This window comes from Takifugu flavidus, chromosome 7 (genome assembly GCF_003711565.1).
Source record: "Takifugu flavidus isolate HTHZ2018 chromosome 7, ASM371156v2, whole genome shotgun sequence".
NCBI lineage: Eukaryota > Metazoa > Chordata > Actinopteri > Tetraodontiformes > Tetraodontidae > Takifugu > Takifugu flavidus.
Window position 1 is genome coordinate 364,846 of NC_079526.1, and position 24,528 is coordinate 389,373.

Here is a 24,528-nt window from a genome sequence, read left to right on the forward strand (position 1 = left end):
TGTTCTGCTTTTAGCTGTGGCCTGTATGGATGCGCTGCTGCCCATACCCCATCGCTGTAAAGTCATGCTCTTAATGGCAGCTGTTTACATTTCAGGGATTCAGTATTTCAAAGCTGACACTTTCTGGAGGGCACCCTTGGATGGGGACTGGGGGAAGATGGACAGGGGTGGGAGGTGGAGGGGGTCTGTAGACATCATAACAGACTCCAAGACCCTAACCCTAATTTCAGTTGCAACCTATGATTATAAAATATCCTAAATACAAAATGATCAATATAAAATACATCTGTTCAACTAAAACATGGTGCAACGGCAGCGACCACCTCTAAGAGGCCAGGGGAGACCGTCATCTGCTCAACATTACACACAAATCAGTACGCAAATCAGTTCCTTCATTTCTGTTAGCAAGTAAGAGGCCTTCCAGCCTGCAGCTGAGTGAACAGCGGTGTAAGAGGAGCAGGGCTGAAGCACTTTACAGACATAAATAGTCAAACATGTATTTACATCTTCAACAAGGTCAACGTATTTCAACAGTGTTGTGATTCCTTTCAGGCCTTGACTTTCCTTGGATTAAGCATTGTGTGTGTGTGTGTGTGTGTGTGTGTGTGTGTGTGTGTGTGTGTGTGTGTGTGTGGTGTGTGTGTGTGTGTGTGTTTATCAGCCAGTTTTAGACAACTGATTAGCATGCAGAAGCAGTTCAAACAGACATGCTTGGAATGCGACACACATGATCCCAACTCCTGTGGTCAGCACGCTGAGGTGTGGATGGTTATCAGGTGAAACCTCGCATGTCAGTAATTGTGTGTGGGTGTGTGTAGCTCTGAAGTCTGTTCAGACCAGGGCCAGTGTGTTTCGCAGCATATCAGTGTTTTTAGACAGATTCTCTCCTTGGTTGTCAATTCATCAGGATTATAAGAGGCAATTAAAGCTCCACTTGGATGTGTTCCTGTTGTCACATGGTTGAACCTGCATCCACAGCAGAAACACTTATCACCTTTTCATCCCAGTTTTCCTCCATACAACATGCACATCCTCTGTTTGCAGCAGCTCTTCCAGCCTTTTTTACTGCTTAGAGAGCAGTAAAAATCAAATGTTTGCATGTGTTGGTAACAACTGGACCATCACCATATGTGCTGACTGTGGGAACATACAGGGTCTCCAACGAGCCCTTAAACTCTTTCAGCCCTATATATTTTTCTGAGGTGTCTTTGCTAATTCAGAAATCCAAGACCACCACGTGTCTTTTACATCCCATCCCAACACACCTGTTGAAGGGTGTTTTACCAATGATAGGCAGTTCTCTCCTGGACCAGATCAATTGTTCTTTAGTGACAGGTTATGTACCCCGGTCCTACAAAGTGGCAGTGATTAAGCTGTTGCTTAAAAAACATCACTGGAACCTGATGTCTTAGCAAATTATAGGCCAACCTTCCTTTTATCTCTAAAATAGAAAGTGGTGGTGACTGCACCTGCAGCGAAACTGCCTGTTTGAGATGTTTAAGTCAGGCTTTCGAGCTCACCACACCACAGAAACAGCACTTATTAAAGTTACTAATGATATTCTTATAGCTTCAGATCATGAACTGGTGTCTATGCTGGTTCTGCTGGACCTCAGTGCTGCTTTTGATACAGTTGATCACAGCATCCTTTTACAGAGACTGGGACATGTGATTGGGATTAAAGGGACAGCACTAGACTGGTTTAGATTGCATCTATCAGATAGATACCAGTTTGCTCATGTCCATGGTATTCCCTCTTCATACAGTACGGTTAGCCATGGAGTTCCTCAAGGTTCTATACTTGGACCAATCCTTTTCACCTTGTACATGCTTCCCTTAGGAAACATTATTCAGCAGCATGGAATACATTTTCATTGTTATGCTGATGACACTCAGCTTTATTTATCCATGAAACCAGATGAGACAGAGCAGTTAGTGAAGCTTCTGACATGTCTTAAAGACATAAAGTCTTGGATGTCTTCAAATTTCCTTCTTCTTAACTCAGGAAAAACTGATGTATTGTTGGGTTCCCAGTTTCTGGGAACGTTGTTGCTGGTTTCTTCCTGCAGGGGGCATGGAGGAGCCATTCATCAGTCACAGCTGACGCTGCAGGCAGACGCACCTCCAGTCTATCTTCTATCTACCGTCCCATTTAAGGACAGAACTCCTACCAGCGTTGGAGTATTTTTGTTGTGGTTCTGTTTTTTGGTTGTCACTCAGACTTCTTACCTCCCCCTCTACCTGCAGGAGTGGCATTTAGGGGCGGGCCGATCTCTGAGCCTCTGGCACACCTGCAGCTTGTTCTGCCTAAATTGGCTTCCTATTTAAGCTCTCCCCTCTTTCTTGCAGGTGCTGGATTGTTGTACTTGCTGCAGCACCTTGCTCCAGCCCTCAGCGCTCTCCAGCCCTTTGCCTTGTGCTATCCCTCGCTAATGTCCAGAGTTGTGAGTTTGTCCTGTATCTTGTCACGGTTTTTCGTTTTCACTTTTTCAGACATTTTTTTCCCATTTTTTTTTTTTTTTTTTTGGGGGGTGATTTTTAGTTCATTGTTTGTGTTGCTACTTTCCTAGCGTTTTTATTGTTACTTCAATCGATCCTTTGTTCTGAGAACTGTATCCCCCGGCATTGTTTTTGGCAATAAAGAACCTTTTGCTTTTCACTCTGTATCTGGGTTCTGGCCTCCTTAACTCCCACGTAACAATTTTGGTGTCTTGTCTTTGGTGCGTTTCCTTGCTTGTTTGCGGTCTCCATGCCGTTCTACTGGACCTGTGAAACTTGCAGAACCCGACTCCTGTGTTGGCTCCACGCAGGAGCTCTCTGTGTGTCCCGGAAGTTTGAACTAGTGCTTCCCTGTGGTCCAGGAGGACTGCCGTTTTTGTGTTTAAATAAAACTTATTTTTGGACCTTTTTTATCACTGCTTTCGGGTCCTGTTAAATCCCAAACCATAACAGTCATGGTGGGTTTATTTTTTTTTTTTTTTTTCCTGAACCTCAGTGATTAGATCACATGATCACTCTAGATGGTATCTCTTTAGCGTCTAGTCTCTGTGAGGGATCTTGGAGTAACTTTTGATTCAAATCTGTCACCTGAGAAACATCACAAGGATCAGGAAACTACTGACACATGATGCTGGAATGTTAGTCCATGCATTTGTTACTTCCAGGCTGGACTATTGTAATTCTTCAAGACCTACAAGGTTCTCAGAGGCCTAGCTCCATCCTACCTGGAGGAGCTAGTGACACCTTACCATCCCAATAGACCACTCCGCTCTCAGAATGCTGGTCTGCTTGTGGCCCCCCAGAGCTGAGCATTTTGCGATCAGGCCCCCCTGTTGTGGAACCAGCTCCCTGTCCAGGTATGGGAAGCTGACTCCATCTCTACTTTTAAGATTAGGCTTAAAACCTACCTCTTTCAAAAAGCTTATTGTGACTAATTCTGTTGTTCCAGTTATTATCCTAGACAGACAAATTATCATACTTGGGGGGTTGTCTAATTATTAGGTTAATATCTTAGTTATGCTTATATAGGTTGAGGCAGCTGGGGTCTAGAAACATGATCACCTGACAGGCCTCTGTCACTCCACTGGGTCATGGTCTCCTCTCCTCACCAAGTAGACCAGCGATGTTATTTTTTGTGTAGTTTTTCTGCCCCCGCCACTTATTCATCTACAGGTATTGCCGCCTTCATAGCTGTATGCTGATCTACTGACCCACTCAACTGGACTCTAGCAGTTTATTTTAACTAATATAATGTATTTCTATGTTCTGTCTATTCTCTCCTCTGCCTGTCCTTCTCTCTCTCTACCCAGCCAGCCATCAGCAGGAGGGTCCCCCTATATGAGCCTGGTCCTGCTCGAGGTTTCTTCCTGTTAAAGGGGAGTTTTTCCTTGCCACTGTTGCTTGTTGGGGGTCAGGTCCTGGGATTCTGTAAAGCACCTAGAAACAATTTTGATTGTAACAGACGCTATATATAAATAAAGATTGATTGAACACTGTCCTACTGCTCTACTGGTAGGTCACTTGCTCACCTATGTGCATTAACTGTGTGTCATTTACTAACTGCAAAGGAACAGATGAGGACCACTGTGGACGGGGGTTATTAACAAGGTGACCTCGCTGGTTTAGTGGTGTATGAAGGGATAACATGCTAATGACACCATAATGTTTTTCTTCAGACTCTCTTTAACTCTCAGGCCCAGTTAGACCTTGGACTTCACATGTTCAATAATTGAAGGTAAAAACCATTATATTTAAAATGATCTGAGCAGTTTCCACCTATTTTTCATTGATTAAAATTTGATTTCAAGTCCGAGTGTTCAGGTCGCTGTCTTTATTTACTGGGATGGAATCCTCTGTCCCGCAATTGTACTGGTTTATCTCTCATCAGTTAAATGGATCTAAACTGATTTCAAATACATTATGGCTGGAAAAACCACCTGGAAGTGATACAAATGCTCTTCTATGGCCCAGAAAGATGCCCTCGTACCAAGCATCAGACCCAATTACAACAGAGAGCAGAGGCGTAGATGAGAGTGGTGTGGAGAGGAATCTTAAAGAGATTAAGACCCCACCCCACCCCCCTTCCTCTTCTCCCATTGTTACCTACACATTTAGCTGAGACTTGAGTAAAAGAAAAGTTCTGAGATCTTTCTGAACGGAGGCTGAACTAAAGAGTCTGACTGACTGATCTCATGTACTGTTTATCTCCACCGCCAACGATTAGCTGTGCCATTATTGTGCACAGGTGCTCATCGTGCACGTGCTGAACCTTGAAGATGATGCCGAATCATTGTAGCAAAACCACAGATGTTTATCTCCCTGCTGCTGTTGGCTGTCCTGAAGGCTCTTTTGAAAGTGGCTGAATAAGAAGAGAAAAACACGGCAATCAACCATGTTTTATTGACAACAATGAGGTTCCTGAAGGGGTCAGGGTCCATGAAGAACAGAACAACATAGAATGGTGTTTCCATGGTATTTCACTGAGACCAGTTTCTGAGCTGCAGACCTGCAGGAAAATCCTTCCAAAGTGACCAGAATCCAAACACACAGTTGAGTTCAGCCCATCAGGAACCAAGTAAGAGATTATGTTGTGTTACATGAAAGGAAAATGCCTGCGGGAGCCAACGGAGGTAAAAGGAATGTAAATGATCTCCGCAGGTACAGGTGGAACAGGATGGATCGTCTCAGCCGCCTGCCTCAGACAACAAATGTGAACTCAATGTCAGAGGCAGTTTTATTTGGAGGCGCTGTTTGATCAGCAGGACCAGAGGAGCAGCAAGAAACAGCAGGCAGGCTGAGCGTAGGATTCAGACAGCAGCAACTTATCTGATTGACCTTGCCAGAAAATGACAGAAATAAATTGTTTCTGATTCTTCCCTCTTCCCTCCTCTCTCCGTCCTCTATGATTCACTGCATTCTCCTATTTTCCTCTCATCTGTCTGACACTTATCACACTGCATTTAATTGGAGGAGTCATTTTTAACTTTCTTTTCAGATTGCCTCTGGTTCTTTTTCTTGAACTTAATGTTGCTCCACCATTTCTCTGGCTCTTATCTCTCTCCACCCTCTCATTCCCCTTATCTCCTGCTCCTATTATTCCTCGTGTTCTCCACTTCTATAGTTCGGATTGTTTGGATTCCGAGCCACAACCATTTGATAAATAGAATGGGTTGAATAGTTGATTAATGGCACCGATTACTTTATTTTCCATCATATAACATAGAATTCTGTTCAGACTGGAACCAGGTGGACAAACCTAAAGACCAAACAATCATGCTGTGGTATCACCTGGGAAACTGGGTTAACAAGTCATGAACCAGGACAGTCTGGTGAGTGTCTGTGGTTCCATTCTGGACCAGGAAGACTACCTCTCACACCTGGAGGAGGGTCATGAAACCACAGCTGAATTTAACAGGCTTCAGGAAACACACCTCCTCCCCCAGATAAGGCCAGAAAACCCACTGCAAGTCCTCTCAGAACCCTGGTGCTCAGATAAGCCTTCAGGTCTCTACCACACAATCACACTTTTTGAGTCATTTAAAGGCACCGTCTTGTGCTCCTTAGCAACAGTGTGCCTGCTCCAGGGCAGACCAACGGCACTGACAGGGTGGAGATCCCTCAAGAGTCCTTGTCAGATGGTAAAAGCACTTTCCTGGACTTCAGCAGCGTCCTCTTCAGGCAACTTTTGCAGCAGCCACGTCCACCGGTGCCCCTTCAACAACTCCATCATCACAAGCGGCCATGGTCAGGTCACGCCCATAACCGTCTCAGCTATTACAGCTTCCTCACCTTCTTCCTTCTGCTTAGAGTCAGACAGGGGTGAAGGTGACCCCCCACCCTCCACCCTACACCAGCTTCGATGTTGGGGGGAACTCCCCTTGAGCAGGTCCTCTTGGTGGCCTTTGGTGCAGGACTGCTGTGAGGAGCAGCTCCATCTCTCAGTGACAATTAGTGACTGTAGGATGCCTCTACTTGATGGTTCTCAGGCTCCCCATGAAGCAGCACAGCATCTTAGCCTGCTGCAGCATAGGTCACATCTGGTGGAGCCACCATATGTTCATCAGTATCATCATTGGCTTCATCATCATCGTCATCATCATCATCCTACCAATCTGCTGTATTTCAGTGGTGTAACCCCCCCATATTGAGGAGGTCTTTATGGATTCTCTTTACAGTCACCACATTGCATTTATTAAGTGCCTCGTGTTTAGTATGTGTTAGTCTGACGAGAGCATTATCACCTTAAAGGTGTTGCCTTTGGGCTGCTTTCTCTCCAGCACCTGCTCTTGGTGTTGCTGTGCTCGATGAAGACTGAATAAACGTCACAATGAGAAATTACACTTTCTGTGGTATAAATTAAAAAATAAAAATTGAATTGATGGTCACTGTTTATTGCTGTCCGCAAAAAGGAATTGAACATGTCTGATGTTGCTTGTTTCCTGAGGAAGATGAGTGCAAAGTGAGATAACGGTCAGTGCAAATTTACACTCCCGTCAGACGGTCCCTGGTCTCAGATCACTGCGCAGCATGAACTAGTCCCGTTCATTAGTGGACATTACAATGAGCAGCTATCAGAGTTGACAACATTGTCATTTAAGCCTTAAACCATTTCCTCCTCCGTGAACCATCACCTTATCGTGGTGGAGGAGTTTGCGTACCCTAATGAGCCTGGGAGCTATGCTGTCCGGGGCAGTTTGCCCCTGGTAGGGTCTCCCAAAGCAGATTGGTCCTAGGTGAAGGGTCAGACAAAGAATGGTTCAAGACCCATCATGGAACATCTAAAAGGGAAGCCGCGTACCGGCCCGGAGGGTTACCGGGGCCCCACCCTGGAGCCAGGCCTGGGGCTGGGGCTCGATGGCGAGCGCCTGGTGGCCAGGCCTACGTCCATGAGGCCCGGCCGGGCCCAGCCCGAACCAGCTATGTGGACACTCCCATCTCCAGTGGACCCACCACCCACAGGAGGAGCATGAAGGGTCTGGTGCAGTGTGGATTGGGCAGTGGACGGTCCGATCCTCGGTTATGGAAATTGGCTTTTGGAACATGGAACATCACCTCACTGGCGGGGAAAGAGCTGGAGCTTCTAGGGGAGGTTGAACGTTACCGACTAGATATGGTCGGCCTCACCTCCACACATATCGTCGCCTCAGGAACCCAAGTCTTTGAGGGGGGTTGGACACTCTTCTATGCTGGAGTTGCTCAGGGTGAGAGACGGAGAGCGGGGGTGGGCTTTTTGCTTGCCCCCAGACTCTCTAGTTCGACGTTGGGGTTCTCACGGTCGAGCGAAAGGGTTGCTTCCCTGCGCCTTCAGGTCGGAGAAAGGGTTCTGACGGTTGTTTGTGCGTGTTTGTTTTGGAGGATCTAGGACGGACGCTGGACAGTGTCCCAACTGGGGACTCCTTTGTGCTGCTGGGAGACTTCAACACTCACGTGGGCGACAGTGTGACCTGGAAAGGCATGACTGGGAGGAACGGTCTGCCTGATCAGAACCAGAGTGGCGTTCAGTTATTGGACTTCTGTGCTAGTCGTAGTTTGGCCATAACTAACACCATGTTCGAACATAAGGTTGTTCATCGGTGCTCTTGACACCAGGACAGCCTGGGCCGTAGGTCAATGATTGACTTTAAAGTCGTGTAAGCTGATCTGCGGCCATATGTTTTGGACACTCGGGTGAAGAGAGGAGAAGAGCTGTTAACTGATCACTACCTGGTAGTGAGTTGGATCAGGTGGGGGGAAAAGCCACCACGCGGACCTGGCAGGCCCAAACGCTTCGTAAGGGTCTGTTGGGAACGCTTGGTGGAGGAACCCGTCAGGCTGCTCTTCAACTCCCACCTCCGACAGAGCTTTGATCGTGCTCCGAGGGCGGTAGGGGACATTGAGTCTGAATGGGCCATGTTCCGCTCCGCCATTGTCGAGGCGGCTGTCGTGAGCTGTGGCTGCAAGGCCACTGGTGTTGGTCGTGACGGTAATCCCCGTACCCGATGGTGGACACCAGAGGTGAGGGGAGCCATCAAGCTGAAGAAAGAGGCCTACAGGTCATGGCTGGTCTGTGGGTCTCCGGAAGCAGCTGACTGGTACAGGTTGGCTAAACAGGTTGCAGCCGCGACAGTCACGGAGGCAAATTCTTGGGCATGGGAGGAGTTCGGTGAGGTTATGGAGGAAGACTTTCGGTCTGCTCCGAGAAGATTCTGGCAAACTGTCCGGCGCCTTAGGGGCGGCAGGCGGCAACTCGCCCACACCGTGTTAGGTGTGCGTGGGGAGCTGCTGACATCTCCTGGGGCAATTATCCGGGGGTGGAAGGAATACTTCCAGGAGCTAATCAATCCTACCAACACGTATCCTCAAGGTGGAACAGAGTCGGATGACCAGAAGGTGGACCATCCAATTTCCGGAGTGGAAGTTGCCGAGGCAGTGAAACAGCTGCCCGGCGGCAGAGCTCTGGGAGCGGATAAGATCCGCCCGGGGTATCTTAAGGCTCTGGATGTTGTAGGGCTGTCCTGGTTGACACGCCTCTGCAACATTGCGTGGACATCGGGGGCAGTGCCCTTGGACTAGCAGACCGGGGTGGTGGTCCCTATTTTTAAGAGTGGGGACCAGAGGGTGTGTTACAACTATAGGGGGATCACACTCCTCAGCCTCCCTGGGAAAGTCTATGCCAGGGTGCTGGAAAAGAGGATTAGACTGATAGTTGAACCTCTGATTGAGGAGGAACACTGTGGGTTTCGCCCCGGTCGTGGAACCACGGATCACCTCTTTACCCTTGGTGGGGTGCTTGAGGGGAGTTGGGAGTTTGCCCAACCAATCCACATGTGTTTTGTGGACTTGGAAAAGGCTTATGACCGGGTCCCCAGGAGCATCCCGTGGGGGGTGCTCCGGGAGTATGGGGTGGAAGGTCCCTTGATAAGGGCCGTCCAGTCCCTGTACCAAAGGAGCAGGAGTTTGGTCCGGATAGCCGGTTGTAAGTCGGACTCGTTCCCAGTGAGGGTTGGACTCCGCCAGGGCTGCCCTCTGTCACCGGTCTGTTCATAACTTTTATGAACAGAATTTCTAGGCGCAGCCGGGGAGTGGAGGGTGTCGAGTTCAGGGGGCGGAAGATCTCGTCGCTGCTTTTTGCAGATGATGTAGTTCTTCTGGCACCATCGAACAGGGACCTCCAACAAATGCTGGGACGGTTCGCGACTGAGTGTGAAGCGGCAGGGATGTGGATCAGCACCTCCAAGTCAGAGTCTATGGTTCTCAACCGGAAAAAGGTGGAATGCCTTCTCCGGTTCAAGGAGGAGATCCTGCCCCAAGTGGAGGAGTTCAAGTACCTCGGGGTCTTGTTCACGAGTGAGGGAAGAATGGAGCGGGAGATCGACAGGCAGATCGGTGCGGCATCCACAGTAATGCGGACTCTGCACTGGTCCGTAGTGGTGAAGAGGGAGCTGAGCCGAAAGGCGAAGGTCTCGATTTACCGGTCGATCTTCGTTCCTACCCTCACTTATGGTCATGAGCTTTGGGTAATGGCCGAAAGAACAAGATCACGGGTACAAGCGACTGAAATGAGTTTCCTCCGCAGGGTGGCCAGGCTCAGCCTTAGAGATAGGGTGAGAAGCTTGGACATCCGGGAGGGGCTCGGAGTAGAACCGCTGCTCCTCCACACGAGAGGAGTCAGTTGGGGTGGCCAGCCCAGGACTAGGTGCAGAGATTACATCTCTCGCCTGGCTTGGCAGTGGCTTGGGGTTCCCCCGGAAGAGCTGATGGAAGTGGCCAGGGAGAGGGCTGTCTGGGCATCCCTCCTGAAGCTGCTGCCCCCGCGACCCGGATCTGGATAAGCGGCAGAAAACGAAACAAAACGAAGCCATTTCAAATTATGAATTACAGCCAATGACGATGAAGGTCACATTAATGTTACCCCTTTATGATACAGTTCCAAACTAAAATGACTAAGCCGTCATCTTTGTTCAAACTTGCCTTTGCTGGTTCCTGGTCAGTCTGAGCTCAGACTAGATGACCTTTGATTGATTGTTTTTTTGGTTCTTTGTCTTTCACGAGGCTCTGCTCCAATCTTTCCAACATTTCCAATTTGTATTAATTAATGGTGACCATAAAGAAGAATAAATACCCTCTCTGGAACAGAGCAACATCAAGAAATCACTCTCCTAGAAGGGAAATGGGAGGAATATACTGGTCCCAGGTGGTTTCCTTCCCTTGGGCTGTGATTGTTGGATTTAGCTGGACTCTGAGATAAATATTCTATTAGCACTTGAAAGAGCAAGAACAGAGCAGTATCCACTTTCTTCTGCTTTAGAACCTAATTAGAGCATTATGGAAATGAAGGAACAGTAAGTTAGAGGATAACCAAACATACCTGAATCATTATATGTGCTTCTATTCTTTTACTATCTGGACACTCTTGGGGAGGAAACATGGTGCGGCTAATTGAAGCAGACAAACTTGGAGTGAGCGAGGGTTAATGATTTCATCAGCTGCTTTCAGCTCTTTGATGACTGATAGGAAATTGAATTATAATCTGACTCCATTTTAGAGCAGATGGATAATGTAGGCTCATTGGCAAATCATTACAGACCAACAAAAAAGGAAAAGAGAGTACATTTGCTGGTCTGAACTTAGCAAAACAGGACGGCCTGTTTGATGGAGGGGCAGGGAGATAAAGGAGAGTCAAAACCGGAAGGAACTGTCTCTCTCTTCTTCGAGCCAAACCCTGGATCGAGGCAGCACATTTTCTCAGGCAGCATTCTATCTTTGCCTCCTTTTTTCCCAGGATATCAGTCAACAACTACGTTGTCAGATTTCTGGCCTCCTGCACTTAATGCTGCCACCAAAAGTGAAGAAATTAGAAAAGGTTCTTCATTCAGGAGGTTTCTGGCTCTCTAAACCAGAGCTCAAAACCTTACGGTGAACTCCATCAGTAGGTAGGAGCAGAAACACTCACTGGACTGTAATTCAACACCCTGCAGGTGCGCACATGCAATAAATACCTCAAAATACCATCACCCGCTGTCTTTAAAGCCATTGCTGCTGGTAATAAACTGATTTTCCCCTTGGCATGGACTCAAAGTCCTGATGGTAACACTTTCTGGTCGGTAACCACGCCTCAGTAGCTGCCGAATTATCATTGACTGTGATTAATAATTCAGTCCACCAGTCTCACTTCTGTCTGAGTTGTGCTGTGGGGGCTGTTGCTGAAGGCCGATGGCTCAGAGGGGCATAACCAGGGGATCATCCTCTAACTGGAACTGGGTTCAATTTCACAGATGTTACTGGGCTGTGGAGCCTAAAGATCGACTCCTATTCAACACTTGATTAGCATCATTTACATGAGGATTCATGTAAACTAGGCTGACATGAATATTTATGAAGTGTCATGCAGGAGGCAGCAGGAAGACACCTGAAGAGAATTGTCTGTTTTTTTTCATATGTTTCTGTTAGAATTAGTTTAGATGTTAGTGATAATATAATCATTAGCAAGTGTAATAAATATAAGCAGACAGTTGACCCTTCCTTGACATGACTGTTGTTTAGATAACTGTAATCAGTGGAAGCGGTCAGGCTGAAAGTGTTAAACACCCATCGTAAAACTGGGCAGCATAGTTTAGTGGTGTTGATGGATCGTCTGCAAGAAGAATGTGAATTTGTGACCTGTCTATCTGGGAAACAATGGCGAACAAGGACAGCATACAATGGAACTCGAAGGAGAAGACGAGGTCATCCAATCAGAGGACAACATCGGACTGGATTAGCATCCATGATTTGCCTATTCGTTTCTATAAAAGACTGGGTCAAGGGATAGTTAGGCTGTCAGACTTCATGTCCTGACAATTGACTTTGTTATTGTAGGGTTTATCCATCCATCCATCCATCCATCCATCCATCCATCCATCCATCCATCCATCCATCCATCCGTCCTCTACCACTCAGGTCGCGGGGGCAGCAGCCTAAGCAGAGAGGCCCAGACTTCCCTCTCCCCAGCTACTTCTTCCAGCTGGTCTGGGTGGATCCCCAGGCGTTCCCAGACCAGTCGAGAGACATAGTCTCTCCAACGTGTCCTGGGTCTTCCCGGGGGCCTCCTACCGTAGGATCATGCCCTGACCACCTCACCAGGGAGGCATCCAGGGGGCATCCTAACTAGATGCCCAAGCCACCTCATCTGGCTCCTCTCAACGCGGGTAGGGTTTTAATAATATTAATATCTGCAATATTTATATCTTGAATTGATTCTATTTGCTAAAGTGTTAATTCAGAGAACACACGGATCGGCAGTGACACACTAGATAATATTGCGATCTAACACACCCTGCACAGGTTGCCAGTCCATCAGAGGAAGCACACATCATTCATTTGCACACGAACATCCGGCCATTCAGAGTCTTTAATCTGTCCCTGTGCAGATGGAGGATAGCAACATAAATCCCTCACAGGCACAGGAAGAGCATGCAAACCTCAGAGGAAAGTCCCTCATCTAAGATTCAAACAGGTAGAACCTTGAATCCAGTGATGGTCCCACAGGCTGAGGAGGGTTGTGGAGGGTTCCCTTTCATAGTGGACCAATTTGGCCCATTTTTTGGCATTACTCTACATTCTTCAGGATATTGAGTCTTTAAATCCTATTATCTGCTGTATTTACAGTCTCAGATTGAGATGTGTGCAGTGTATCAGTGCAAGTCGGGTAGCTACCAGCCATTTGCATCCCTTGGATATAAATAATCTATCCCCTACTAATAATCTCTATCCTACTATTATCTGACTAAAATTTGTGCTTTCCATCTTTGAACCTTCTAATTTTTGACTTCTTTCACTTCCTTTCCCCTTCACTCCCACTTATTTCTCTCTTCTCCTGACAATATAGATTCATTACAGTTTGATGATATCAGATGATTGCTCTCTCCCAGCTGGAACAATAGCCCCCCTCCCCCCACATCCATCCAATTCCCCTGACTGACTCCACTGTGTGACAGCAGCCCCCACCTTTTTTTCTTCACCTCCTGCTCCTTTTCCTCATCTGTCATCTCCCCTTCCTTCCTTCTCTGCATGAATTCATTCCGTTTTAACTCCTCCCAACTTTTGGGCTTGGACTTCTGCCGGTGAATGTTTCCCTGACCAACCTAACACGGATATTTGGTGCCATGTTTTCACCTAGAAAAACAATTAAAACAAAACTGAGAAAAAGAACATGCAGGACAAGGTGGAGCTTGGAAATAAACCTCAGACTAAATTATCAGAGAAGCATCGATGAGAGATGAACAGTCTCTTTGGGTTGGTCAGAATGTAGCTTCAGAAACTGGGTCCATCTATAATAATATTTATCAATGATGAATCAACAATGTTAAATGTGTTTTTCATCTCTTCTTTACTTCTGATTGCAGCTTCCCTGTCATCTGGGGGCTACTAATCTTTGCTAAAGCAGAAAAGTCTTTGGCCATTAAATTGTTAAAGCTCTTTTTCACATGCTTGACCAGAACTTATGGAGAACATCACACACAGAGGTTGATGCAGTGGTAAATCAGACAAATGGTTTCCCCATTCTTCACTGAATTCTCCATTCACCACACACACACACGCAGGGAGAACGTGCGGAGGAAGTCAACCGGGGGATGGCGAGGAGGATGGGTTGGGAGGAGGGTTAAGGAGGATGTGTTGAACTGGTAAACAGACCACATGGAGGTGAAGCAACTCACATCAGAGACGATTAAAGCATTCAGGGATTCAGCAAATGAGAGGCAAAGTAAAAACAAGCCTCCAACTCTTTCACACCTTTCATCCAACTTCGAGCAGGAAGTTTTTATGGTCCAGTCCAGGGCCACCTCCTGCCACCAACTTGCCACCTCCAGTGCTCATGCAGGACTACTGCGGCTCATGATACAGCCTTTTCAGCAGCAGAGGGCATTGTGGCCCCTTCAAACCACGATGGCGAAACTTTTACCCATTTCAGTCGGCCACACTCAACCTGGCCAAAAACACGCTCACACATGTCACACACTCTAATGGTAGCTCGGACCACCTTCAGCTGTGATCACAGACACACTGGCTCTAACATTGTTTCTATAGCCTTTCCAGATGTATTTCGATCCAGTGTGGCGTTACTTTCCCATCCCGATCTTGTAGTGATGATGGTAGTCTCGCACCATGGAGCAAAGCTTCTCCAACACATGTCAAAGGTTCCCAGTTGGGTTGAGATCTGGACTCTGGTCGTCCATCCCTGTGTGAAATAATGTCTCATCATCCCTGAACCACTTTCACAATCCGAGCCACAGGAATCTTGGGATTGTCATCTTGGAATGTGGCCACATAATCAGGGAAGAAGACCTGCAATGATGGAAGAACCTGGTGAATCAGGATCTTCAGGTAGTCAGCTGACCATAATGGTGCTGAACCTGGCCCTGAGCAAACGTCACCCCACCCAACCCCCCACCCCCCCAAAGGCTATTCGACAGAAGATGTCAGAGCTTCTCACAAGACAAGATGTTGGATTTTGTTTTGGGTGTGTACAGATCACCAGAGAAAGTAAAAGTTGTGGTCGTTATGAGGAGCATACATGATCTCTGCTTATGCTCTCTTCTTTCTGTGACCCGTGGGACAGCTGTGGGACAGCGGTGTGACAGTGGTGGGACAGCTGTGTTGTTCCTCAGCCAGTTGAGGTTTGTGTCTGCAGCTTGAAGAGATCATCACAGGGCCACCACCAGCCACTTCCAAAGTCTCTAAGAACTTTTGCTGTTCAGCACAAGATTTTTCTTTGGTGTGCTTTTCTTGTTCTTTAAATTAATGATGATTGCTAATGTTATACATGTTTTACTTTGTAGTTCTATTAGGAAAAAGAGTCCCCTTGCTGTGAAAGCTAATTCCAAAGAGTGTGGAGACCGTAGGCAAACAGTTATTACAGCCCACCTGCATAAGTGATGAGCAGTGACAGCACTTTCTCACGCAGCATCATCACTCACAAATGGAAGCATTTTCATTTTCATTAATTTGGCTGAGGATTAAAGCTGACCCAGTTTGGTGAATGGAGCCTTGGACAGGAGAGACAGAGAACCAGGACAACCCTGATTAACGCTGTCGTGCACCTGCATATCTGAACTGGTGTTTCAGCACTCTTGGTTTCTCTCATTTCTAAGGTAATCTGTTCACTACGCATGCTAAACTTCTGTCATTGTTCTCTGTTTCAGAATAAAATAACGTTTATGAACTAAAGCAAATTCGAAGAATAAATTACCACATTACAATTTTGTGTCTGGGTTTGGAAGGGAACTCATATAAATATAAATATTCCTGTGGGCTGGGAATCAGCAGAAAATGCCAATTAAATATTATCATATTCCTATTTTGACCAGAAAATAAATCCAAATCATTTGACTTTTCTTGTCTTTTTTATGCCCTGATGCTAACTGACTCATTTCTGGAAAGTGTGCATTTGATCAGAGGCATGAGGGATTTTATGAGCTGTTGTGGCTCTGACAGGGAGGATAGAAACACCTTTGTGTGGATGTCAAAGTGCCCAGTCAAACAAAGGGTTCCTGTTCTTTTCTAAACGAAACATTTCCTCAATTCAGAGTAGCATTTACACGTCTACTAAAAGAACCACATGTATGCTGGTTTAGAGCGTCTGTCCTTCAGATAAACACGTGAGGCTTCACTCTCTGTCATATGCAAATACAGCCAAGGCAGCATTGTGGAGGAAGGATTTAAAAGCTAACGATAGCCGAGACACGGAGGTGCAATTTAGCATTAGAAAGATGCTCTTGTTATTTTCTGCATTTGAAAGTATAATGCAGAGATGTTGAGCTCACCCTGCATGGCAAGATATGCAGATTCGCTATAAACATGACACTTTCACAAGCTCCGCAAAATATCTGAATCCACAATCCGGAAAAAGTTATTTTCTTCTGCATTTTGACCCAGTAGTTAAAATCATTAACCCCTGGTGGAGTGAGATGTCTTACCAGAGCAAGAGGATCTTTGAGGTGGCCCTCAGGGTGGAGCTGAGTTCTCACCTCCTGAACAATGGATGACAGTTCTAATCCATCGATCCATTGATCCATCGATCCAGAGACTCCTCCTATCTACTGTTTCATCCTGTGTTTTCATCCCTGTGGAGACTCTGTAACGTCTCCAGGCTTTAGTTCTCAGTCCTGTGTTAGTCTGACCTTCTCGGAATCTCATCAGGAAGAGGAAGCTGACCAGCTCAGACTCTTGTCATTTTGCTATTGGTGAGGAGTCCTCTGTCCTCAGCACGAAGACGATTTCTTTTCACAGGTTTTGGAACAGGACAACGTTTAGATCGTCTTCGCGCAACATCTCCTTGTTAATCTTTCAAATAAACTTCATTTAAATCAGTTTTAACGAGGGTCTATCGAGGTAAATATCATAAACAGAAAGGTGATCAGATTTCTCAGCGGATTCATCTCACCCTGAATCAAGCTTTGCTACTGAAAAAATTAATTGATAAATAATGATAATTATTCTCAATTAGAGGAGCACCAAGTAAAATTCGCTATTTTAGTGTAGAAGCATTTTAAAAATGGCTGTGGAGATCAAAGGTTTAGCCTCAACTTGAGCATGTCAGGGGGAGTACATTACTCCCATCCTGGCCTCCCTTAAGTGGCTCTGGATTTTAGAGTTCATTTTAAGATGATCTGACCTATTTTTGAATCTTTAAATGCCCCCACCCCCCACCACCACCTCCTGGTGCCACAGATCAGCTGCAGGTTCCAAGGTTGATGTTCACAAACTGTGGGAGCCCGTCCCAGTGCTGATCAGACAGGCTCCTTCACTGTCCAGTTTAAGGTGACCTCCCCCCTCTGGGTGTTGACCTCCAACTCTTTGATTCTAAGCCGGGCTGGCTGCACGTTCATGCATGCATCTGCAAATCACTGCCTCCCCCCTCCTCTCAGAGTCCCCCTGTTTGTTGCCCAGCTTCAGCAATCACCAGGAACATGCACACGCTTGGACACGGAATTTCCTGTCTTCTCAATCGTTCGTTGGTTGCACTGTGCACAGGGTGTTGTATTCACTTTACTTAATATTGAACACTTGGTGTGTTGTATTCACTTTACTTATATGAACACTTGGGATATTCTAGTCACCTGATAACAACAGTAAGAAACAACCCATATTAAACAAATACAGGGCTTTGCTGACTATTAGCATTAGCATGGCCTCACCGTCTGTTTCACCCGGTGTCTTTGTCTGTTCAGCGTGTGAAATGTTTAGTTACTCCTCTGCCTCCTTAAGTGAAGGGAATAGGTGCAGTGTAGTTTATTTACGGCTATGGAGGCGAGACTTAGCGAGCTTCAGACGCGGTTCCGCAGCTTGGAGTTAGCTGGAGTTGCGTCAGGTAGCCAGGAGAAGCTAGCTGCTGCGAAGCCGCCTAGCGTAGCTTCAGGTAGCGGCCCCCCCGGCAGCAGCCGAACAGCAGTTAAAAGTTCACTAAGCACAGAGCAGGGCAGCGGTCAATCACCATAATCTTATTAAAATTAATACTAAAGCACAAGTTGGAGAAAATAATATCACAATTAAGTGTGGACTGTTAAATATTAGATCTCTTTTGTGTAAATCCCTTCAATTCAATTCAGTTCAATTCAATCTTTATTTATATGGCACTTTTCATACGCTAGGTAGCACAAAGTGCCTCACAAAGGATAAAAACAGCAAAGAGAACAAGAGAATCAAGAAAAGGACACACACACACACATGCATACAACACACTTACACACACACCCACACACATAAACTGAGGCAAGCTGAGACATGGCTGGGCACCGAGACCTGAGGCGAAGGAGACGCCACCTTTGGAGGCCCACCAGGCCGAGGGAGGTCACGGTCCGTGACCACAGGTCGTACCGCCACAAAGACCACCCCGACCCGGACAGACCGGAGGCTCCACACCAAAGCACAGAGCCCCCTAACCACCCAGGCCAGAGTCGACAATGGGACAGCACCCCCAGCGGTAGACCGGAAACATCTCCCAGCCTGGCAGGCCCCCATGAGGGAACACCATGAGGAAACACTGGAGCTAAAAACTGAAGGACTGAAACAGTAAATGGGATAAAAGGTATAAAAGCTAAAAACTGAGGAACTAAGAATTGAAGTAGTAAAACAGTACTAAGACTAAAACAGACTAAAACAGTAAATGCGATAAAAGGTGTAAAGACTAAAAACTGAGAATAAGAACTGAGGAAGTAAAACAGTACTAAGACTAAAACAGACTAAAACAGTAAATGGGTTAAAAGGTGTAAAGACTAAAAACTGAGAAACTAAGAACTGAGGGAGTAAAACAGTAAAAGTATCAAGTAAAATAAGGATAAGACATAAAAAGTATGAGGACATAAAAGAAATTAAAAATAATCAGAAAATCAGTTAAAGGCCTGATTAAAAAGGTGTGTCTTGAGCCTCTTTTTAAAAATCTCAACAGTCCCTGAGGTTCTCCGGCAGGCTGTTCCACAGTCGGGGACCATAATAACTGAAGGCCGCTTCCCCGTGCGTTTTAGAGCTTACATGTGGAATGGTTAAAAGGCCGGTGCCCGAGGACCTCAGAGTCCGTGAGGGTTGATAGAATAAAAGCATGTCTGATAAATAAGTCGGGCCAAGACCATTAAGACATTTAAAAACTAATAAAAGAACCTTAAAATCGATCCTGAAACGCACGGGTAGCCAATGCAGCGATTCTAAAACCGGTGTGATGTGCTCCCGCCCTCTGGTCCTCGTCAGCACCCGTGCAGCTGAGTTTTGTAATAATTGTAGGTTAGTGACGCTCTTTTTTGGAAGACCAGAGAGCAGGGCATTATAATAATCTAAATGACAAGAGATAAAAGCGTGCATCAGCACCTCCGTGCTGGCCTGAGAGAGAAACGGGCGGACTCTGGCTATATTCTTCAGGTGGTAAAAACCTACCTTTGTTATGTTTTTGATGTGTGGGATAAAACTAAGCTCAGAGTCAAAGATCACACCCAGATTTTTTACAAATTGAGATGGCTTAAAATCCTTTAACTTTGGTACAAGTTTCTCTCTCTGACCTTCAGGACCAATGACTAAGACTTCTGTTTTGTCCTGGTTGAGCTGTAGGAAGTTTTCTGCCATCCATGACTGGATATCTAGAATACAGTTAAAAAGGGCATCAACTGGCCCTGTGTCATCAGGAGCCACGGCGATGTACAGTTGCGTATCGTCAGCATAGCTGTGGAAGCTGATGCCGTGACTCCTGATGACGTCCCCAAGAGGAAGCATGTAAAGATTAAAAAGGGTTGGACCTAAAATTGACCCTTGGGGAACCCCACATTTTGTCTCGTGGATTCTCCCTTTTAGTGCACGACCTGATAGCGGATCATCACATTGATCTATTTTGTCTTACTGAGACCTGGCTTCAGGAGGAGGAGTATGTTAGCTTAAATGAATCTACTCCTCCTACCCATCTTAATTATCACATTCCTCATGTTACTCGTCGGGGAGGGGGAGTGGCAGCAATCTATCACTCCAAGTTATTAATTAATCCTAGACCAAAACATGGCTCCAGTTCATTTGAAAGCCTGACTCTTGGCATCACTCATCTGAACTGGAAGGCAGAAAAGCCACTTTGTTTGTAGTTGTATATCGGCCCCCTGCTGGGCCACATTCAGCGTTCCTATCTGAGTTCTCTGATTTCTTATCTGTCTTGGTCCTTAGAACGGACAAAGTCATTATCATTGGAGACTTTAATATCCATGTAGACGTTGTAAATGACAGCTTCAGAAATGGCTTCATTTCATTACTTGAGTCAGTTGGTTTCCTCCAGCAGATAAACCAACCAACTCATAGCTTCAACCACACTTTAGATCTAGTTCTGACTTATGGTGTTGAGGTAGAACATGTGTCAGTGTTCCCTCAGAACCCACTCCTGTCAGATCATTCTTTGATCACTTTTACATTTATGATTAAGGATTCTTCTATCCTCAGAACACACTCTTACTATAGCAGATGTCCATCCATCCATCTATCCATCCTCTACCGCTTATCTGGGGTCAGGTCGCGGGGGCAGCAGCCTAAGAAGAGAAGCCCAGACTTCCCTCTCTCCAGCTACTTCTTCCAGCTCATCCGGAGGGATCCCCAGGCGTTCCCAGACAAGTCGAGAGACATAGTCTCTCCAACGTGTCCTGGGTCTTCCCAGGGGTCTCCTAGCGGAGGGACATGCCCTGAACACCTCACCAGGGAGGCGTCCAGGGGGCATCCTAACTAGATGCCCAAGCCACCTCATCTGGCTCCTCTCAACGCAGAGGAGCAGCGACTCTACTCCGAGCTCCTCCCGGATGGCAGAGCTTCTCACCCTATCTCTAAGGGAGAGCCTAGCCACCCTACGGAGGAAGCTCATTTCGGCCGCTTGTACCCGTGATCTTGTTCTTTCGGCCATTACCCAAAGCTCATGACCATAGGTGAGGGTAGGAACGAAGATCGACCGGTAAATCGAGACCTTCGCCTTTCGGCTCAGCTCCCTCTTCACCACTACGGACCAGTGCAGAGTCCGCATAACTGCGGATGCCGCACCGATCCGCCTGTCGATCTCCCGCTCCATTCTTCCCTCACTCGTGAACAAGACCCCGAGGTACTTGAACTCCTCCACTTGGGCCAGGATCTCCTCCTTGACCCGGAGAAGGCATTCCACCTTTTTCCGGTTGAGAACCATGGCCTCGGATTTGGAGGTGCTGATTTTCATCGCAGCCGCTTCACATGCGGCGGCGAACTGATCCAGTGATAGGTGGAGGTCACGGGCCGATGACGCCAACAGGACCACATCATCCGCAAAAAGCCAAGTCCACAAAACACATGTGGACTGGTTGGGCAAACTCCCATGCACCCTCGAAGACCCTGCTGAGGGTGTAGAGCTGGTCCACTGTTCCACGCCCAGGATGAAAACCACATTGCTCCTCCTGAATCTGAGGTTCGACTATCCGGCGGACCCTCCTCTCCAGTACCCCTGAATAGACCTTACCAGGGAGGCTGAGGAGTGTGATCCCCCTATAGTTGGAACACACCCTCCGGACCCTTCTTAAAATGAAGGACTACCACCCTGGTCTGCCAATCCAGCGGCACTGCCCCCGATGTCCACGCGATGTTGCAGAGTCGAGTCAACCACGACAGCCCTACAACATCCAGAGCCTTAAGGAACTCTGGGCGGATCTCATCCACCCCCGGGGGCCTTGCCACCGAGGAGTTTTTTGACTACCTCGGCCCGGACCCGGAGATATGAGAGCCTATCTCCAGGTCCCCAGGCCCTACTTCCTCACTGGAAGGCGTGTTGGTGGGATTGAGGAGGTCCTCGAAGTATTCCTTCCACCGATCCACAACATCCCGAGTTGAGGTCAGCAGCACACCATCACCACTATACACAGTGTTAACAGTGCACTGCTTTTCCCCCCTCAGACGCCGGATGGTGGTCCAGAACCTTTTCGAGGCTGTCCGAAAGTCGTTCTCCATGGCCTCACTGAACTCTTCCCATGCCCGGGTCTTTGCCTCGGCAACAGCCGTAGCTGTACTCCACTTGGCACCTATCTGCTGCCTCAGGAGTCCCACAGGTCAGTAAGGCCCGATACAGCTCCTTCTTCAGCTTGACGGCATCCCTCACCGCTGGTGTCTATAGCAGATGTCTTTCAGATAATGCTGTAGCTAAGTTTAAGGAAGCAATCCCTGCGTTGATCCCAGGACCACTGTGTGTTTCCCCAGGGTTCAATTATTATAATCTTAGCCCTGCTGAGGTTGACTCTATTGCTGAAGGTGCAGCAACCTCACTGAGAATCACGCTTGATTCTGTTGCCCCCCTGAAAAGAAAATAGTAAATTAGAGGAGGTGTGCCCCCTGGTATAATTTACATATCAGGACCCTCAAGCAGAAAGCGCGCAGACTAGAAAGGAAGTGGCATTCTTGTAAAATAGACAGCTATCATGTAGCCTGGAAAGACTGTCTATTAGTTTACAAAAAGGCCCTTCGCAAGGCTAGAACAGCTTATTTTTCTTCTTTAATTGAGGAAAAAAAGAACAACCCCAGGTTTCTTTTCAGCACTGTGGCCAAATTAACCAAGAGTCACATGTATCCCTTCTTCCCCGAGTGGTGAAGACTTCATGAGCTTCTTCACTGATAAAGTTCTAGCCATCAGAGAAAAAGCTAACCAGGCCATCCCTACAACTGGACCATCACCAGATGTGCTGACTGTGGGAACATACAGGTTCTCCAACGAGCCCTTAAACTCCTTCACTCCTATATATTTTTCTGAGGCGTCATCGCTAATTCAGAAATCCAAGTCCACCACGTGTCTTTTAGATCCCATCCCAACACACCTGTTGAAGGATGTTTTACCATTGATAAGCAGTTCTGTCCTGGACCAGATCTGTCCTGTACCCCGGTCCTACAAGGTGGCAGTGATTAAGCTGTTGCTTAAAAAACCATCACTGGATCCTGATGTCTTAGCAAATTATAGACCGATATCCAACCTTCCTTTTATCTCTAAAATTCTAGAGAAGGTTGTGGTGACTCAGTTACTGGAGCAGAGAAACAGCCTGTTTGAGATGTTTCAGTCAGGCTTTAGAGCTCATCACAGCACAGAAACAGCACTTCTTAAAGTTACTAATGATTTTGTTATAGCTTCAGATCATGGACTGGTCTCTATGCTGGTTCTGCTGGACCTCAGTGCTGCTTTTGATACAGTTGATCACAGCATCCTGTTACAGAGACTGGAACATGTGATTGCCATTAAAGGGACAGCACCAGACTGGTTTAGATCATATTTATCTGATAGATACCAGTTTGCTCATGTCCATGGTGTTCCCTCCTCATACAGTAGGGTTAGCCATGGAGTTCCTCAAGGTTCTGTACTTGGACCAATCCTCTTCACCTTGTACATGCTTCCCTTAGGGAACATTATTCGGCTGGATGGGAAAAAATTTCATTGTTATGCTAATGACACTCAGCTTTATTTATCCATGAAACCAGAGGAGACAGATCAGTTAGTGAAGCTCCAGACCTGTCTTAAAGACATAAAGTCCTGGATGTCTTCAAATTTCCTCCTCCTTAACTCAGGAAAGACTGAGGTCATGGTGTTTGGTCCTGAACCTCTCAGGGATAGATTAGATCACATGATCACTCTAGATGGTATCTCATTAACATCTAGTCTCTCTGTGAGGAATCTAGGAGTAACTTTTGATCAAAACCTCTCCTTCAATTTACACATTAAAAAAGTCTCTAGAAGTGCCTTTTTCACCTGAGAAACATCACAAAGACCAGGAAGCTACTAACGAGGCATGATGCTGAAAAGTTAGTCCATGCATTTGTTACTTCTAGGGTGGACTAATTCTTTATTATCAGGGTGTTCAAAACAACTCTTTAAGAAGCCTCCAGTTGATCCAAAATGCTGCAGCCAGAGTTCTGACAGGTATTGACAAAAGAGATCACATTACTCCTGTACTGGCGTCTCTTCATTGGCTGCCCGTTAAATTTAGAATAATTTTTAAAACCCTTCTTTTGACCTACAAGGTCCTCAGAGCTAGGCCTCTGAGGACCTTGTAGGTCAAAAGAAGGGTCTCCTCTCCTCTCCTCTCCTCTCTCCTCTCCTCTCCTCTCCTCTCCTCTCCTCTCCTCTCCTTGTAGGTCAAAAGAAGGGTTTTAAAAATCCTACCTCCTCCATCCTACCTGGAGGAGCTAGTGATGCCTTACCAGCCCTATAGACCGCTCCGCTCTCAGAATGCTGGTCTACTTGTGGTGCCCAGAGTTTCAAGGAGTAGAATGGGGGGGGCGAGCATTTAGCTACCAGGCCCCCCTGCTATGGAACCAGCTCCCTGTCCAGGTACGGGAGGCTGACTCCATCGCTACTTTTAAGATCAGACTTAAAACCTACCTCTTTGAAAAAGCTTATTGTTACTAATTCTGTAGTTCCAGTTACTATCTTAGACAGACAAATTATCATACTTAGGGGGTCGTCTAATCATTAGGTCACATCTTAGCTATGCTGTTATAGGCCAAGGCTGCCGGGGTCCGGAAACATGATCACCTGACAGGCCTCTGTCACCCCCCCCCCCCC

The 24,528-nt window shown here is 46.8% G+C and overlaps 1 long non-coding RNA gene across 1 annotated transcript in view; it reads right to left on the reverse strand.

Moving 5' to 3' along the window:
• Positions 1-1,321: 1,321 nt before the first annotated feature.
• The window catches only part of LOC130528269 (uncharacterized), a 221,107-nt gene continuing 197,900 nt past the window's right edge, over positions 1,322-24,528 (reverse strand). Inside the window, exons 2-3 of the long non-coding RNA XR_008951256.1 lie at positions 22,946-23,380; positions 1,322-1,428 (exon numbers count right to left, since the gene is read on the reverse strand). This is a non-coding gene — a long non-coding RNA (uncharacterized LOC130528269). The remainder of the gene's footprint in view (positions 1,429-22,945; positions 23,381-24,528) is intronic.